This window comes from Mus caroli, chromosome 1, assembly GCF_900094665.2.
Source record: "Mus caroli chromosome 1, CAROLI_EIJ_v1.1, whole genome shotgun sequence".
NCBI classification, from domain to species: Eukaryota; Metazoa; Chordata; class Mammalia; order Rodentia; family Muridae; genus Mus; species Mus caroli.
In genome coordinates, this window is record NC_034570.1 from 118,951,877 (window position 1) to 118,969,717 (window position 17,841).

At 45.8% G+C, this 17,841-nt stretch overlaps 1 protein-coding gene across 4 annotated transcripts in view; it reads left to right on the forward strand.

The window, feature by feature from the left end:
* Mgat5 (alpha-1,6-mannosylglycoprotein 6-beta-N-acetylglucosaminyltransferase) overlaps positions 1 to 17,841 on the forward strand; it is a 280,247-nt gene that overhangs the window by 33,795 nt on the left and 228,611 nt on the right. For 2 of the 4 annotated variants that reach the window (XM_029476546.1, XM_021156480.2), the window contains exon 2: positions 12,057 to 12,106. The exons of the other annotated variants lie outside the window; for them this stretch is intronic. The gene's annotated coding sequence lies outside the window, so the exon portion shown is untranslated. The remainder of the gene's footprint in view (positions 1 to 12,056; positions 12,107 to 17,841) is intronic. 4 annotated transcript variants of the gene reach the window in all.

Genomic DNA, 17,841 nt, shown 5'->3' on the forward strand with positions numbered 1-17,841 from the left:
CCATCCATCCATCCATCCATTCATCTACTCCATCCATCCACCCACCTATCCATCCATCCATCCATCCATCCATCCATCCATCCACCCATCCATCCATCCACCCATCCACCCATCCACCCATCCATCCACCCATCCATCCATCCATTCATCCATGTGTGTGTGTAAAATTGCGTTTCTGTGCACCCCGTGCATGCAGGTGCCCGAGGGAGCCAGAAGAGGGCACCAAATCCCCCGTGGAATGGCCTACAAGAGATCGTGAGCTACCTGACCTGGATACGGAGAACCTAAAGGGGTCCTCTGCCAGAGCTGGATATGCTACTGTAACTACTGAGCTGTCTCTGCCGCCTAGACTGGCCTGTTATTAATCCTTTTTTAAATGATAATGTTTTCCATTCAAGGCTGCCTGTCTCCTAGGGGTTTTCTATATTGCCTGCTAGGCCCTGCTGGGTGATTAAGCCGCTCACTCAGCATATTAAATGCCACCAGAGGACTGTTTGCCTACAGCAGCCAGCTGTATTTCTCAAGGCCTTCCCTGAGTGGTGCCGCTAACTGCTTCAGGAGGAAAAGACCTTATGCTATGGGAGTCAAGGATCAGCAGATACAGGATCCACACTGATACCCTCTTCCCTGTCGGCTCCTCCCGTCCCATCCCTTGTGTGATCGTCAACGTTTTGTGGATTTCTGGGAGGTTCTTAGGCCTTCCTCCCAGAACAGTGAGCACAAAGATAATTGGAAGTGAGGAGAGGTGGGAGGGGAGGTTATACTTGCTGCAGCAGGCAGTCATTGGGTTGGCAATCATTTGTACAGCTCTTCTGATGCCCTACTTCTGCTCCTTCCTGTGTAAGCATCTTAATGACTATAGCTTCTGAAGGGTAAATTCTGGTAAATTTGCTGGAACTTTAGAAGCGTCTTTCATGTTCCAGAGTGGCCAGCATTCTAGGCTGTTCTGTGGTGGCTAGCAGCACCACTGGATTAATTCTGGTGAAATTCAGGGCCCTTAGATTTAATGCTTGTAGCCAAGATTTTTGGGAATATCCAGATAGGCTTGGACAAGGAAGAGAAGAGGCCAGTTGTGGGTGGTGGAGCTGGAGGCAGGAGGAGCTTGGACACGGGGCACTTGCTAGGTGGGGGCATTTAGAGCTGTCAGTGGGTTTCCAGCCCTTTGCAACTTAAGGCTTTAATGAAAGGCAGACGTTCATCCTGGATTCCAGCACGCCCCCTTGACTGTCCCTGGAGGGAAGGACCATGTATATCATTATGTTGTGCCTGCCTGGTGGAAGGACCTATTGTACCCAGCCATTTGCTTGCCGAACTCATTGCCTGGGCTGCTGGGCCCCTGCTTTGGGAGCCAGACTGGGTCTGGGAGGAACAGGAAGGAAGTGAGGTAATTTTCTAGTTTTGTGTAATCTGGCTCTGGTCTAGTGAATGCATTTTTTTCTGCTGGGTACACTGTTACCTGGTAACTCACTTAACAGCTGAGTGATGGCCTCTGGCCCTCCAGATCCTGAGGGCAGGATCTGAGTCAGGGATTCCTCCCTCTGGTCTTCAGGCCTTCCTGGTTCCTGAGCTCCCCGAGAGCAGTCAGAAGTCTGGGGCCCCTGCAGCCTCAGGGTTCACCGCTGCTCTGACCTCCCATTGGTTATTAATAACTTGCAAATCAGTTTAATAGAGTAGTAGAATTTAGTTTTCTTCCAATTGAGGATGTGATGAGGGCCAGGGATGGAGCTCAGTTGGCAGAGTGCTCCCCTGGCGTTTACCAAGTCTTGGGATCTATCACCAGAAGCACATAAGCTGGGCTTAGTGTTGAATGTCTGTCCTCTCAGCATTCAGGGCGTGGAGGCAGGAGGCCAGCCTGGGCTAGGGGGGACTGTCTAAAAGAAAAAAATAAGTGTGAGATGGTAGAGGTCTCTTTTAGGGGCCTGCCACATTTGATTATAGTTTGCTTTGATATATTGGGTTTTTTTGTTTGTTTGTTTTTTGTTTTTTTGCTTTTTTTTTTTTGTTTGCTGTGGCAGTGTAACTGACAGAAGCAGCCTAAGGGTTCTTTTGGCTCCCAGGTCAGATGTACATCATCACAGCAGCAGCAGGAGTGGGATGAGCTAGCCACATTGTATCCATAGTCAGGAAGCAGAGAGAGATGGATGCTGGGGCTCAGCTCACTGCCTCCTTTTTCATTTTCTCCTTTTTGTTCCCTAAGATCCCAGCCCATGGGAAAGTCCTGCTCATCTTCAGGGTGGGTTCTCCTTTAGTGAAACTACTTTGGAAACACTCTCAAAGACACACCCTGATGTGTAGTTCCTTGGAGATTCTAACCCCCCCTCAAACTGACAAAAGAGATTAACAATCCTGAAGATCTATTTCAAATCCCTGTTTTTAATTCCTTGTTTAACTCTTTGGGCCTTTGTTGTGGTTGTTAGAATGGTTTTAATCATAGATTGGAGAAAAAGAAACACTTACATAGTCTGTTTAACAGTCTATCTTACTGGAAAGGTCTGATCTCCACAAGTGAACTCGAGTGTGTACACACTGGTGCACGAACACAGGTGGACACACACAGGATCACACACTCACACATAGGCACTCATACACCACACATGGAGAGGGGGGAGGGAAGAAGTGAAGGCAAGAGGGAAATAGAGAGAGATAAAAAAGAACTTCCAACAATTAAATGAAGAAGTAGCAAGCTCTCTGGATGTAGTTGGTCAACTGAGTAAGTAAGTACTCATTACTAAATAGGATTGAACTGAACGGTGGCCATAACAGGATCGAGAGGAGCAGCAGGACCCACATTCCTATGCCACCGCCACCGCAGCTGCCTCCTCCTCCTCCTCATATTCTTCTTGCTTTTTTTTTTTTTCCTTCTTGCAACAGAGTCTCACTATGCTGCCCAGGCTGGCCTTCAACTTCCAGGCTCAAGTGATCATTAGACACCAGCCTCCCATTTCAGTGGTCAACCTTGTCAGCTGTCAGCAAAGATCCCAAGACAAGGAATAACAGAAAATTGGACCCCATTTAAAAAAAAATTTTTTTTAATTACGTATTCTCCTCAATTACATTTCCAATGCTATCCCAAAAGTCCCCCATACCTCCCCCACCCCCACTTCCCTACCCACCCATTCCCATTCTTTTGGCCCTGGCATTCCCCTGTATTGGGGCATATAAAGTTTGCAAGTCCAATGGGCCTCTCTTTCCAGTGATGGCCGACTAGGCCATCTTTCAATACATATGCAGCTAGAGATGAGCTCCGGGGTACTGGTTAGTTCATCATGTTGTTCCAACTATAGGGTTGCAGATCCCTTTAGCTCCTTGGGTACTTTCTCTAGCTTCTCCATTGGGAGCCCTGTGATCCATCCAATAGCTGACTGTGAGCATCCACTTCTGTGTTTGCTAGGCCCCGTTAAAAAATATTTTTAAAATGATTATTTGTGCTTGTGTCTGGATGAGGGGTGGGACACATGAGTGTCATGGCGTGGAGGCAGGAAAATGATGTCAGATCCCTTAGAACTGTAGTTACAGGCTGCCGAAAGCTGCCTGAAACTTGGTATTTCCTCATTTAATTGTTTTTTTTTTTAATATTTAATTGAAAAGAACCATCATATCATCATATATATGTGTGTGTGTGTGTATCCTGTAATAGCAGTGCATCATGCAGGAAAGATTTCTCTGGTGTCACGTGTAAAGTATCTGTCACATGGATATTTGGTGCTCAGAGACAGTAAGGACTCGTGTGTTCTTGGTAGAGCTGGGGATAGCTCAGCAGCAGAGCATGTGAATAGCATGCACAAGGCTTGGGTTCAATCCTTGACAGTGGCAGGCGGAGTAATAATCTTAGGCTTGGAGAGATGGCTCAGCCGTTAAGAGTGCTTCCTGCACGTCCAGAGGATCCAAGCTTGGTGAGGCTGGCTTTCCTTTTCCAGATGAAGTTATAGTGAAATGTCACACATAGCCTCACAGTGACATTATCACCCGTCTGTATCATACATCCTGTACCGTCCCACAAGATAATATCGTCTACTGATGTCACAGCAGTCTCTGATCATGGTGGGAGAAAGTGGCCAGAAAGTGGCTCATTTCTTCAAATGTGCTGCTGTTGGTGAGTGACTTAGATCTGCACAGCAGCTGAGCGGTGGGGTTAAAATTTCCCCAAAGTCCCACAGCCACGATTTGAGGAGTTGAGATTTTAACTCTGCTTCCTACCCTGTGGCATTGCTAAGCATCATCGTCCCCTTATGGGGCCTGATGGTTATTTCTAATTGTGAATTGTGCAGAACCTACAATCACCTGGGGAAGAGAGCCTCAATTGTCTTGTCTAGATCGGGCTCGCTTTTGGGCATGTCTGGGGGTATTGTCTTGCTTGCCTGAATGAACGTGGGCAGACCCAGCCAGCGCACTGTGTCCGAGCACCATTTCCTGGTTTAGACCCTGAACTGTGTAAAACTATAGAAAGCTAGCTGAGCACTATGTGTGCACGCATTCATTTCTCGCTTCTCTCTACTGTGGAGGTGACTAAGTCGATTCAAAGCTCCTGCCATCATGCCTTCCCCCCACAGGGATAGACTGTAACCTGTAGTTGTGACTTAAACTCTTTCTTCCTGGTGTTGTGTTATTTTATCACAGTCACAGAAATGAAACTTGGAGAGAGCTTAGTAATAGGAAGGGTCAGGAGCGCTGAAACCGTTACTGAGTCCCTGCTGGGCAGGAAGCACGGGGTGAGTACAGTTCCTACTGGCTTTCCCAACCTCTACACACCCAGGGATTGGATGCCAATATCACCAATACTTGGCTGGAGATTAAACCAAGCTTTGGAAGTGTTAAACATGGAAAATGTTCATTAAAGTTCATTCAGACATGTCTGAATGCCCACTGTCAGAATAGTAAATAAAATCATAAAAATGTAGATTTGGTGGATTGGCAAATATCTCTGGTGAATTTTGTGTGAGATGCTGTGTCAGAGTTAAGGAGAAATAGAAGATGTCCTCCCGGGTCGCTGAGTCTGCGTAGAGGAGTGTCCACACCAAGTGAGAGAGGTGGAAACAGCACAGAGACATAGAGTTTGGCAAGGATGCAGAGTGAGGAGGGTGGGGCCAGGAAGATAATGTACAAATGATAGGGGGCGTTATGTTAGAACCACTGAGCTAAGCAGACCTTGAATCAGAGGGCCTTAGTGGCCAGCACCTGGCCTTCGAGAGGCGCTATCTAAACGTCTTTATTTAAGTGGAAAGGGATGTGTAGGTGTGTGTGTGTGTGTGTGTGTGTGTGTGTGTGTGTGTGTATAGTGTGTGTGTAGTGTGTGTGTCTGTATTAAAGTTGGAGAGGTGCTATCTAAACCTCTTTATGAAAGTGGAAAGGTTTGTATGTGTCTGTGTGTAATGTGTGTGTGTGTCTGTCTTTATTAAAGTTGGAGAGGTATTATTTAAACGGCATTGTTAAAGTGGAAAGAGGTGTGTCTCTGTGCTGGTCTGCCTTTATTAAAGTTGAAGAGGTGTTATCGAAACCTCTTTATTAAAGTGAAATGGTCTGTCTATCTGTCTGTCTGTCTATTCCTGGGAGTACACCTGGCAGGGATTGAGGAGTATGTTGGGAGGGAGTAGGGTGAGTCTGGAGAAAACCCAGCCACTTAAGGAGCTGTAGTGATCTCCTAGGGAGGAGATGGTTGAGGTGAACATGAGGATCATGGTGGCTCTGTTGGCTGTGGAGTCTGTCAGCAAATGTGAGCTTTTCCAAGAGGCAGGAATCTGAGGGCGGTGATCAAGTTGAATGTTCAGGGAGAAAAAGCAGGGAATATTTCTCTTGGGTTAGCTTATTAGGCTCTGAGAGAAATAGGTGCATTTATGCACCCCCTCCAAGGAGAAATTCATATATGCATGTGGCAGGCAGGTGAGGTGGGTATGTAGGTGGGCGATGTGCATGCTTGTGCATACGTATGTGGAGGCCAGCGGATAGCCCCAGGTTTCTACTGTCCGTCCACCTAGGTTTTATTCCAGAAAGGGCCTCTCACTGGCAGGGAGCTTGCCAGCCTCAGAGCTCTCTGTCTCTTACCGCCCCAGCACCGGGATTACAAGCAAACACCCCCACACCTGGTTTTTCGCTGGGGCTCTGGGGATGAAGCTCAGGTCCTCATGGTTGTGTGGCAAGCGCTTTACTGGCGGAGCTAACTCTCCAGCCCTTTTTGCCCAGAATTGGTTAAAGATAAAGACAGTTTGGTGTAATCCTGCTATATCTCAGGACTGGCTTGATCCTCTGGAACTTTCTTTGATGACAGAGTCATCAGCCTGTATGGCAGCCACTGAGTGTTGCATGGACTTTTGAAACTGAAATTGGGAAAGGAATTTTCTCAGGATACTACCACACCTCTCTTAGGCCTTCTGAACTAGGATCTGGGCTGCTCTGTATGTTCAGTTGGCCACATTCCTAGAGAAACAATGTGGTGTGGAATGTTTCCACATTGAGACCTGGACAGATCCAGGTGAAGGTGTGGAGCAAGTGGTGCCTTCTGCCTTGTTCTGGAAGGACACACCTAGCACCTGTGGGCCCCACCTGCCCTTGGAGGCCATGCCCTGGGGAAGTCACCTGCTCTGCATTTTACTTTTTTTAATGTAAGTCTGAGTCTTTGTAATGAATGAATCCTGAGAACAAATTCAGAACAATAAGGTAGATGTGTCTTTAGATACACTGGGAGGCCCCAGCAAGATCTTTAGCTTTCTGGGTGTGCTTCCTCTTCTGATTGATGAGAACAGCAGTACCTCAAAGAAGTATTTATGTTGGGCCACTTGCACTAAGCTTCTACGGTCTTGGCACATAGAAGGTTCTGGGTGTTTTATTAACACATTAGAAATAGCTATGTGCACAGTGAGATTGGATTCTTCCCCCTCCTCTTCCCTCCCCTTTCCTCCCTTTCTATCCCCTCCCTTCCCTTCCCTTTTCCTTCCCCTTCCCTTCCCTTTTCCTTCCCCTTCCCTTCCCTTTTCTTCCTTTTCCTCTTCCTCTTCCTCTTCCTCTTCCCCTTCCTTCTGTTCTCTCTTTTCTTTCTTTCTTTGACAGGGTCGCAAGTAGCCCAGACTAGATTCATACTCTTTATATAGCCAAGGATGGCCTTGAACTTCTGATTCTCTTGCCTCTACCTCCCAAGTGGAAGGATTCACGTGTATCAAGCAAGCACTGGAATCTTCTTTTCTTCGTGCCTGTTGATGCCTTTTCCTTCCATGTATTTAGCTAGACTTTGTAGCATGGTCATCGAGGAGACTTAAGACACCGAGGGAATATGACTTGTCTGAATGCCATGTCAAGGGGCTCTTATGAAGCGAAGAACTGCAATGCCATCTGATAGTGAGCCCATGGCTTCTGATATCAGGAAATAGTTGAGTAGTACTGGCTTCAGAATTCCACTGTTTTCATCTCTCTGCAGGGAAGAGAAGTAACTAGACCTTCTGTTTAAACTCCCCAGGTTTCTGGGTATTAACATTTTCACATCAGTTTCCTTTATCATTTCCTTATCTGGGTCCTCTGTTTGCTCACACTTGAGGTCGATTTAGCATATTACAAGAACCCAGCCTTGTCTCCCAGACATCATTAATCTCTCCTTTCTTGTGCAGTGTAAGTGTGAAATTCATCAAAAAGCAAAGGGAAATTAATAACATGTTGGTATTCACAACTCATCTGAGACCTCACAGCAGGTCCCTTCTCTGAATTAGCAAACACCTCAACATATTCAAAGGTATAGTGAAGGTATTTGGGACATGTCCCTGTGTTACTTCTGCTTTGACAATTGGTCAGTACATTGTCATGAGGTCACTGAAAGACCCCTAGGAAACATTCAATCAACGAACTTTCTTCTTTCCAATATATTTTTTTGTAGATAAACGAGAGGAGCCACGCCATTGTCGCCAATTTGCTTCTTGTCAATCATGGGAGGTTTGCCCTAGGAGATGCAGTTTCGATCTCTATTTACAGTACACTACACTTGATCTCATACTCGCCCGTTTCTTTCCTGTGACGTGTGGGAAGCTGTGTTTCAAAGGATACAGTATGGTGAGCGCATCATGGAAAAGAATGGGGAGTTAAAATTATAACTCCCCGCTCAGCTTTTACCGAGGGTGACAGAGGACACGCTTTTTCCACCAAAGTGTTCCTGCGATTGCACTAGGGATAACAGGCAGCAGTCACCTTCCATTAAGGGCGTGAGAGAAGCTCCTTACTATTTCAGTGATAGCATAAGGTGTTGAGTGAATCAGCAGCAGCCTCATCGTGAGGAATTAAAAATAGAGAGGAATGGCTGACATCATCCTATAGCGAGTTGTTAAGGAGCAGAAAAAAAGACCAGAGTTGTGTAAGCAAGAGACCTCTCTCAAGTGTCATGGCCCAGCTCCCGTGGTAATTGCTATGCATGCGTGGCAAATCTCAAATTTTGGCATACTCCCAAGTCACTCCTTGCTGGGGTCCACCATAATTCCTGATTTCTAGGTTTATGCTAAAGTCCAAGGTGTGCACCAGTGAGCATGTGTGGGTGGAGGTGCATACATGCCTGTAGGTGGACAAACCTGTGTGTATGCATGTAGAAGCCATAGGAGGACATTGGTTATCTTCCTAGATAGTCTTCACCATACTTTTTTGAGGCCTGAGATTTGTCTTGACTATGTTGCTCACTGCCAAACTCTGAGGTTGCAGCTTCTTCCTCTTCCACAATTAAATCCTGCTCTCGTGGTCTCTGTTGATGCTTTTATCGTTTAGATGTAACTAAGAGGAAAATCTAGGGCTGGGGACATAGCTTGGTTGGTAGAACGCTTGCCTTTCATGCACAAAGCCTTGGGTTTATGCCCAGCCCTGCATAAACCACATGGTGCCTGCCTTCATCTCAGCACTCTGCAGGTGGAGGTAGGAGAATCAGAAGTTCAAGATTGTCCTTGGAGTGTATGGAGTTTGAGGCCAGCCTGGGCTACATGAGAGCCTGTAGGTGTGGGACATCAGTGCAGAAGCCCAGGACAAAGTGGGTGTCAGCTTGATAGAAACTATGACAGCATGGGCAGTTTTGAAATATAGGAAGGGGACATGACCTCCTCTATCATTTTCTTTACAGACAGACCTGGGAATGGCTATAAAATTTCACCAAATGACCCCTGTGAATGCTTTTTATAGTTTAGGGGTAATTAAGAAACAGGAAAATCCAGGACTGGAGACATGGCTCGGTTGGTAGGAGATGGCACCGTCTGGAATGGTTGGGGTTATCATACTTGTTGGCTCTGTGGGAAATGAGATTTAAGATTACTTGACCATTAAAGCATTATCCAGGGTGAAAATATCATCTCTTCAACTTCTCACTGACCACAGACTTTGCGAATGCCCAGAGCCAGGGTTCCTTCCATGATTTGGGAAGTAGCTTGGTTGATATTTTAGGTACTTCTTAACTAGCTGGCTGTTACTTTAGAAAAGTAATCAAGACTTGAAAGCTCTTGGGGAAGCGAAGGTTTAAGAACTGGGGTACAGATACTCAGTGGTTAACAGCACAGAGAACTCTTGTTGAGGACATGAGCTTGATTCCCAGCACCCACATGATTTGGAAGGTCTCATGCCTTCTTCTGATGTCTGTGGGTACCAGCATGCATGTAGAGCACATACCCCCACACACATACATGTAATTAAAAATTAATTAGAAGTGTCCGTGTCACTCACAGTTCTTTGAATGTGACAGTTTTACCAGTGGTGAGATTCATAGTTGACCTACAGGTCTTGCTTCTGTGACATAATTTTTGATGATGTGACAAATTTTTGAGGAATTTTCTCTAGAAAATGTAATTTCTTGAGGCCACTGAGGAAATGGCTCAACCCATTAAAGGGCTTGTCACTTAAACCTGGGAATCCATGCTTGGATCCCCAGCACTCGCATGACAAGCCAGGTGCAGTGCATGCATCTGTCACCCTATCACTGGTGGAGACAGAGACCCGAGGATCCCTGGAGTTCACTGGCTGCCCAGTTTAGTGAAGTTGGTGAGCTCCTAGTTTCATGAGAAACCCTATTTCAGAAAAGTAAGGCAGAGGCTGGAGAGATTGCTCAGTGGTTAAGATCACTTGCTGCTCTCGCAGAGGACCTCAGTTTGATTCCTAGCACCTGCATAGAGGCTTACAACCATCTGTAACTCCAGTTTCAGGCCAGTACGCTCTTTTGGCCTAATCCGGCACCAGGGATGCATGTGACACACACACACACACACACACACACACACACACACACACACACACACACATACTGTGATGGTTTGTATATCCTTGGACCAGGGAGTAGCACCACTGAAGGTGTGGCCTTGTTGGAATAGGTATGACCTAGTTGGAATGGGTGTGTCACTGTGGGTGTGGGTTTAAGATCCTCACCCTAGTTGCCTGGAAGTCAGTCTTCCACTAGCAGCCTTTGGATGAAGACATAGAACTCTCAGCTCCTCCTGCTCCATGCCTGCCTGGATGCTGCTGTGCTCCCACCTTGATGATAATGGACTGAGCCTCTGAACCTGTAAGCCAGCCCCAGTTAAATGTTGTTTTTTATAAGACTTTCCTTGGTCATGGTGTCTGTTCACAGCAGTAAAACCCTAACTAAAACACATACACACGTGCTCAGGACATATGTACAGTCCCACATAAATAGAACCTATGCCCCTCACCTTCCCACACATCCCCAGCATCTCCATTTAACTGGAGTCATGAGAATTAGTAGCCTTGTTCTTTAGTGTCATCTTTTCTCAGCATTCCTTCCTTCGCCTCACTTGGAGCTGTGTCGGAGAGAGGCTCACCTGAAAAGAGTCCACGTAGTTCTTGGCAGGGATTCAGCCCCACCCATCAGTAAACATTTACTGAGTCCTGACTGCTTCCTAGAGACAGTAGATCAGAAACAGTTGAGGTTTCAGCCTGCATCCAAGGTGCCTCTACCCCACCCCACTCTGGTATTGCTTATAGTTTGCTCACAGGGATTAATATGTTGACACTGTAAATCCTTCTATGCCATGGTTTTTAGAAAGAGGAAATTGTCCCCACATGGATTAAAAAAATAAGACATCTATTTTAGAGCACAATTTTTCATGAAGTCTTTAAGAATAAGGATGAGTTGATCAGGTTTAGAAGACGTAACCAGTTGGTTTGAGTGTGTGTGTGTGAAGGAATGAGGTCAGATCTTTTCCTTCCCTCCTACAGAGGCCTTGGCTGTTTAATAATTCTTGTAGGAGACATCTCTTGGCTATCAGAGATGGTTGTTTGTTTGTTGGTTTGTTTGGTGTGTATGTGAGGGGGGAGAGAATGTATATGTGTGTGTGTGTGTGTGTGTGTGTGTGTGTGTGTGAGAGAGAGAGAGAGAGAGAGAGAGAGAGAGAGAGAGAAGGGGGACGGATGGACGGATGGACAGACAGAGGGAGTGTGTTTGAGTCATGTTTTCATCCTTGGAATTGGGTTGTCTTTCTGTCCTCTTGCCAACTCTCATTTTGTAGCAGGGCCGTTGTGAGCTTGTTTCTGTGTGCACTTAGAAACCATGTGTGTTAATGTGTTAATGTGCTCTAGTCAGGGACATGTTGGAGTTGGTAAAAGGCTTTAGTGCCCGCTGAGACCTGGTGTTAAGAGGTCTTAGTTCAGACTTCCTTTCTTAACTAAGAGTAGCTTTGTTTCTACCCAACTCAGGCACCAGCTGCTTTTCTTTGAGGCAGAGTCTTTTATTGGCCTGGAGTCTTTTATTGGCCTGGAACTTCACCCAAAAGGCTGGGCTAGCCATCTGGCAAGCCCCAGGGACCTGTCTGTCTCCATCTCCCATCTTTGCCATAGTTAGGATTAGAAGTGCCCACCACCACTCCTGGTTTTTCCCATGGGTTTTAGATGAAGAAGGGTGGGTTTTCATGATTGTGAGGAATGTTTTTGTGGCCTGCGGAGCTGTCTTCTAATTTCTGTCTTAATGCCTTTGAAGAAGAGAACTTCTCCTTCTTAGGCATCAGAAGCAGAGGTTGGACAAGCCCTTTGACAGCCTCTCCACATGATACCTCAGTCCCTTTAACAGAGGAACTTAAAGCTATCTTTTTTTTTTTTCCTTTCAGGAGTGACTCCTACCTGAAAGTAGACTTTGGAGGAGGGTCCAGTAGGCCATGTAAGTACCATGTCAGCAAATATGCATCCTATCACAGTAGAGAGAGAGGACCAAGAATTTGAGTTAGATCTCATCTTTTAGAAATAACAGCATTTATCGACACTGCATTAGGATGTAGCCAACTTAGTGGAGTGCTTGCCTGGCATTCACAGAGCCTTGGGTTTCATCCCTTGCATTGTATAAAACCATATGTGGTAGTTATAGTGTGCCTGTAAGCCCAGCACTCAGAAGGGGGAGGTAGGCAGATCAGAAGTTCAGTCATTTTGGGCTATATATAGGTTTTGAGGCTAGCCTAAGCTACACGAAATTCTGTCTCAAAAAGAAGTACACATACATGTACATACATCAAACACAAACACACATACACAGAATGGTCAAATAGTCTCTGTGTGAAGTGATTGGTATCAGCTCAGGACCCCCAGACCAAGGGCTCAGCACAAAGGGGATTTATTCCCCTCAGAAGGACAGAGGGCAGGGAATAAGAGACAAAGACAAGAGATGGGGGACAGAGGAGAAGGGGAAAGGAACAAGAAAGAGGAGGCAGGGATATTGGTTCCTGAGTGGGACAAAGGACTGCTTCTGGATAAAGAGGAAACAGATATAGTCTATAGGAAGATGGAGGTGTATCAAGGTAAAGGGTTAAGCCCATGCTAGTATGAGGTATTTAATTTTAACTGAGCATGCTAATTAGGTGAGTCAAAGGGGACTTTTGATTGCTGGACTTCTGTACTTTGATAGCTGGACCTTTGTAGTCAGCCTCAGGGGGAGGAAGTGGCCAAATAAGGGAATAGGCCTTGGTGGCTAGCTCTAGAAATAGGATCTAATGGCTTTTTAATATCATTTAATTAAAAACAAAGCAGAGGGAATTGGGGGAGAAGGGCAAGACATGCCAGAACTGTGTTTGCCATGTTGGGGCTGGCTAGAGTCCCTTCACCCTGATATCTGGGTATATGAGGAACCCTTACTGAAGGAGTTTATTTCCTTGACCCCCATAATGCATCTATTTTGTAGAGAAAACAGTTTGCTGAGTATGTCTTTCAAGTGTCTGGATTGCCTTCATATCCCCCTCCCCTCCCCTAGCATTATCTTGGTAAATTTGGAATGAACGTGTAGGCTTCAAAGGCTGAGATTTTGGGTGTCAAGGTTATGGGGTCAACACAATGAAACATTAAACATTTCTAATTCTTATCCGTTTAATGTATGTGGGTCTTTGAACACATGTAGACTCTAATCATATCATAGTAGCAAAAATACCCAGGGTTACTGTAAATAACAGCATTAAAGTTAGCACTGAAAAGTCACGTGATCATGTGACTTTTATCTGTGGTTTCTCTCTAGCTGTCACCTTGAGAGTCTGTCCCTCTGGGAGAAATCAGGAAAATAGGAAATGTCTCCTTTGGAAACTCAAAGGCATTTTGAATCTCAAAGGACGTAGAATTTTTAATTTTCTTTTTGTCAAAAAGGCAGCGAGCACAATGAATGCCCACAACCTGCTTAATGAGAATCATTGCAGGAACTGGGCAACTGAGCTAGCTCTCTGCAGGGTTCGTTCTCCAGAAAGCTGGTTTAGTGGTATCTGGTAGGCAGTGTTCTCCAGGGGTGGCCAAGGATGGCCGCTCTCTGCAGCAGGCTGGCCTTGGGGAAGTCAGAGCTGTGTGCATATTGTCTCTACCCTCCAATACAAGTTCAAAGTGATTCTTAGCTACTTCGTGAGTTTGAGGAGAGCCTGGGCAACATGAAACTCTGCTTCATATACTGTGTTTTTCTTCTGGCCGTCTCCATACCTCCCTTCTGATCTCTTTTCTACCACTGTGGGGTTTGACAGCCTTCATGAACCAGGCGATGTGCTGGCGTCATGTAGGGCTCCTGGCACACATCTTCCTACCACCTAAAGTTGTCACATACACCCTCCCCTCCCAACTGTGGCATGCCATAGTTAGTCACCTTCTAAGGGCCCTCCTGCCTTTACCAAACAAGACTACTGAAAGAGCAGCTGTCTGTCAGCCTCCCCCAGAGCCGCTGGTTTGGGCTGTTGTCAGCTTGGTGTTGGAGGAGCTCCATAAGCAGCGACTCGGCAGTCAGTGACATTTACAGCTTGAAATCTACATCATAGATGCCTTTACATTTCTTATCGCCCTTTAAATAGCCTTTGGTAGGTATGGCACATGGCCTTTCCACACACGGATAGCCCCAAGTGGCGGAATGACTCACTCTCTTCCTCTCCACCGTGCTACCAAGACCTGTCTGCTGACGTAGGGTGACAGCAATTTGTCAGTGTAAGATATGCCTGTGATGCATCTACTCATGAAGAGAAGATTTATTTGGACAATTGGAGAGGCATTCTCTCACGGTTGGTTGGCCCTGTTGGTTTGGTATATTGGGAGACAGTGTACCATGGTAGCAGATTTTAGGAGCCTACTCATCTCAGTGTCTTAAACCATATTTGGATTAAAAAAAAAAGGATGCAGGTATTTATGAATTGAGAGAGACTGTGGGTCTTTAAAAGTGGGATAGAATGCTAAAAGGGAGAAGTGAGAAATGGTTGTGTACCTAAGATATCTTGAGTCTTCTTTGGGGGCAAATCCTGAGTTACCTGAAGATCTTCAACTAGACCCCATGAGTGTGTGTGTTATGAACCCAACTGTGGGGGGCCAGGGATAACCTGGGTGTTCTTCCTCAGGCGACATCCATCTTATGCTTGGAAACAGGCTGTTCTAGTTTTCTTTACCTGTTAGCTTGGCACAGCCTCATGTAGGGTGAATGAAACTCTTCAGTTGACAAACCTCCTAGATCTAATGTCTGGATTGCTAAGTGATATAGGAAGCCCCATCCCACTGAAGGCAACACCCCTAATCAAGTGGTCCTAGGCTGTCTTTGAAAACTAACTATCAAACCAGGCCTAGTGGTGACATTTTTATTCTCTAAGGTAAGAAAGCAATGGGAATTTGGAAATAAGATGCAAAATTGAAGGCCAGTGTCATGCAGGCCTTGAGTGGCTTGGATGAACTGGTCCAGTGTCTTAAACCATATTTGGATTTAAAAAAAAAAAAAAGGATGCAGGTATTTATGAATTGAGAGAGACTCTGGGTCTTTAAAAGTGGGATAGCACTAAATGGAGGGGCCCTGGCCATCCTGGGAGGGGACCCTACAGTGAGAGGCAGTAGAGGTAACTGGACTTGATAAAAAAGAAATAGCAGTAATAGCCTTATAACGGTGCCTGTTCTTGCCCCATAGAAACAAACAGAACACAGATCAAAGCCTTTCTTTGTGCTTGGTTCAGAGAGACCCGAGAGGCAGAATGAGAGGAATGAGACTAGGTGTGTGTATAACAGTTTTAGGGTGATTCTGAATAAAGCCAGCAATGATGTGGACTTCTGAAAGAGACGATGTGTTTTAGGTCTAAGTGCTCAGTCATTGCTGCTGTGAGTAACTGTCTATGTGGGTACCCTTGGGTAGTACAGAGTCCTGGCTTTAGGGGCTCATCCTAATGATGCTCTGACTTTGGGATGATGGTGTGAAAGCTGTGTGCACTCGGTCGCTGCCATAGCCATGTTTGTGACTTTGACTGGAGATCTTCTCCTACGCTAGTAAGTGTGTAATAGAATATGGTCTGGTGGATGTTGATCAGATGCAACAAACCACATCTCCCGGCCACGTAATCATAATGGGACCAGGTGACACTCACTGGCCTGTATTTCCTTAAGCCTAAGGTCACATGTACCCCAGGATGGATATGTGTGAAGCCTGACATATTTGCAGATGACAACATCATAGTACATGATAAAGATTGAACACCCAGGTTGGGAAGATGACTTAGTGACAACATTGTACCTGCCTTGCAAGCATGAGGGTCTAAGTTGTAGCCCCAGAAACCACATGGGAGTGCAGGAGAAGAAGCTGGTGTGGGACTGGTGAGAGGGCTCCCTGCTTAAGAGGTTAGGAATGCTTACTGTTCTTGTTGAGGGACCCGAGCTTGGCTCCCACATTCAGATCTAGCCGATCTAGTAGCTCACAGCCACCCATACCCAGGGCCAGGGGACCTAACATCCTCTTTTGGCCTCTGTCAGCCACCTGCATTTATTTATACATACGCTCACACAGACACGTGCTATACATATTAAACATAAAAAGATACTCAAAGGCATATTTAAAATCAAATATAGATACTAAAATAAAAATTAATCTTTAAGAGAATTAAGTGTTAAGGAAACTGAGACAGGCAGAACCCTGGGGCTCACTGACACACAGTCCACAGTCTAGCTTACATTGCAAATTCTGGGCTAAGGAGACAGCCCTGCCTTATGTTTAAATAGAGACTTGCAAAATAAGCAGAATCTGAGACGTTAAAGGCAAAGGTGCAGAACCGGAGGCTTTCCCCTTCTGTGTTTCTGTGTGAGCAGTCGAGGCCTAATTTTTAAATTACATTTTAGGTATTAGATGTGTGTGAACACTTGCCTACTAAGGTATGCACAGGGTCTCACTTCATAGGCCAGGCTGGCCTTGAAACTCTATGTAGGTAGGTGGAGATGGTTTTAGGTGGTTCAGATGATATAACTCAGAGCTTTGTCCACACTAGGTGAGTGCTCTACCAATGGAGATGCATCCCTAGCTCCAAGCATATAATTTTTATTTGAAAAATTACCACCTCGACTGTCTGAGGCCTTAATTGCTGCACTTAACACAGCAAAAACACAGAACTGTGATACCAGGGCAATGAAAGCAAAGGACTGCCGGAGGCCTTGGGCTTTAAATAACAGAATTGAGGAGAGGGGAGAGTCAGTTACGGAGAGGTTCCACATACAGTGAGTGAGGTGTCACTGGAGAGAGAAGGGGTGGCCCAGGACCTGTGTGTCACTTCCTTTTACATCCTGTTGTTAATTTATATTTTTGTTGGAAAAGATTTTCAGAGAAACAGTTGGCCTCTCCCAGTGTCCTGTTCCCAGAATTGATTTTCCTGAGCGGTAGTTCGAGCAGGGTAATTTTATCATCACAACACAGACATTCTTCCTCTGGGACACAGCAGTGTGTGGTCATGTTGGGAATGGTGAGCAGAGGTGGGGTGGGGGTGGGGGAGAGCAGGGGCCTGAGGGTGCACAGCCAGAAGTCACAGCCTGTCCACCACCACAGGAGACAGACATAGCCAGTAGTCGAAGCCTGTCTACCTCCAGAGGAGACAGACACAGCCAGAAGTCACAGCCTATCCACTACCACAGGACACAGAAAAGCTTTTGAATTCTGTCACCTTCACTGTGTATCCATGGGCAAGTCCTTTTGCTTCTCTGTGCTTTACTCCTTCCATTTGTGAGACCTGGGTAGCATCCCTCCATTGAAATTGCTGTGATGATTTTATATAAAGAATGTTCTGTACCTATCTCTCAGACAAGATGTTGATATTTCTGCTCTCCAGTTAAAAATATCATGAAAAAAAAGCAACTTAGGAAGGGCTTATTTTGACTCACAGTTTGAAGGTACAGTCCATCAAGGTACAGCGGCAAGAATCGGAGGCAGATGGTGACATTTTATCCATACCCAGGAAACAAAATGCTGTTGTTCAAGTCACTCTCTTCTATTTATTCAGTTCAGGCTCCTAGCCTAGGGAATGGTGCTGCCCATTGTGGGTAAGTCTTTGCACCTCCCCTAACCTAACCAGTATAGTCCCCCACAGACACACCCAAAGGCCCATCTTTCTTTTTTTTTTTTTTTTTTTGGTTTTTCGAGACAGGGTTTCTCTGTGT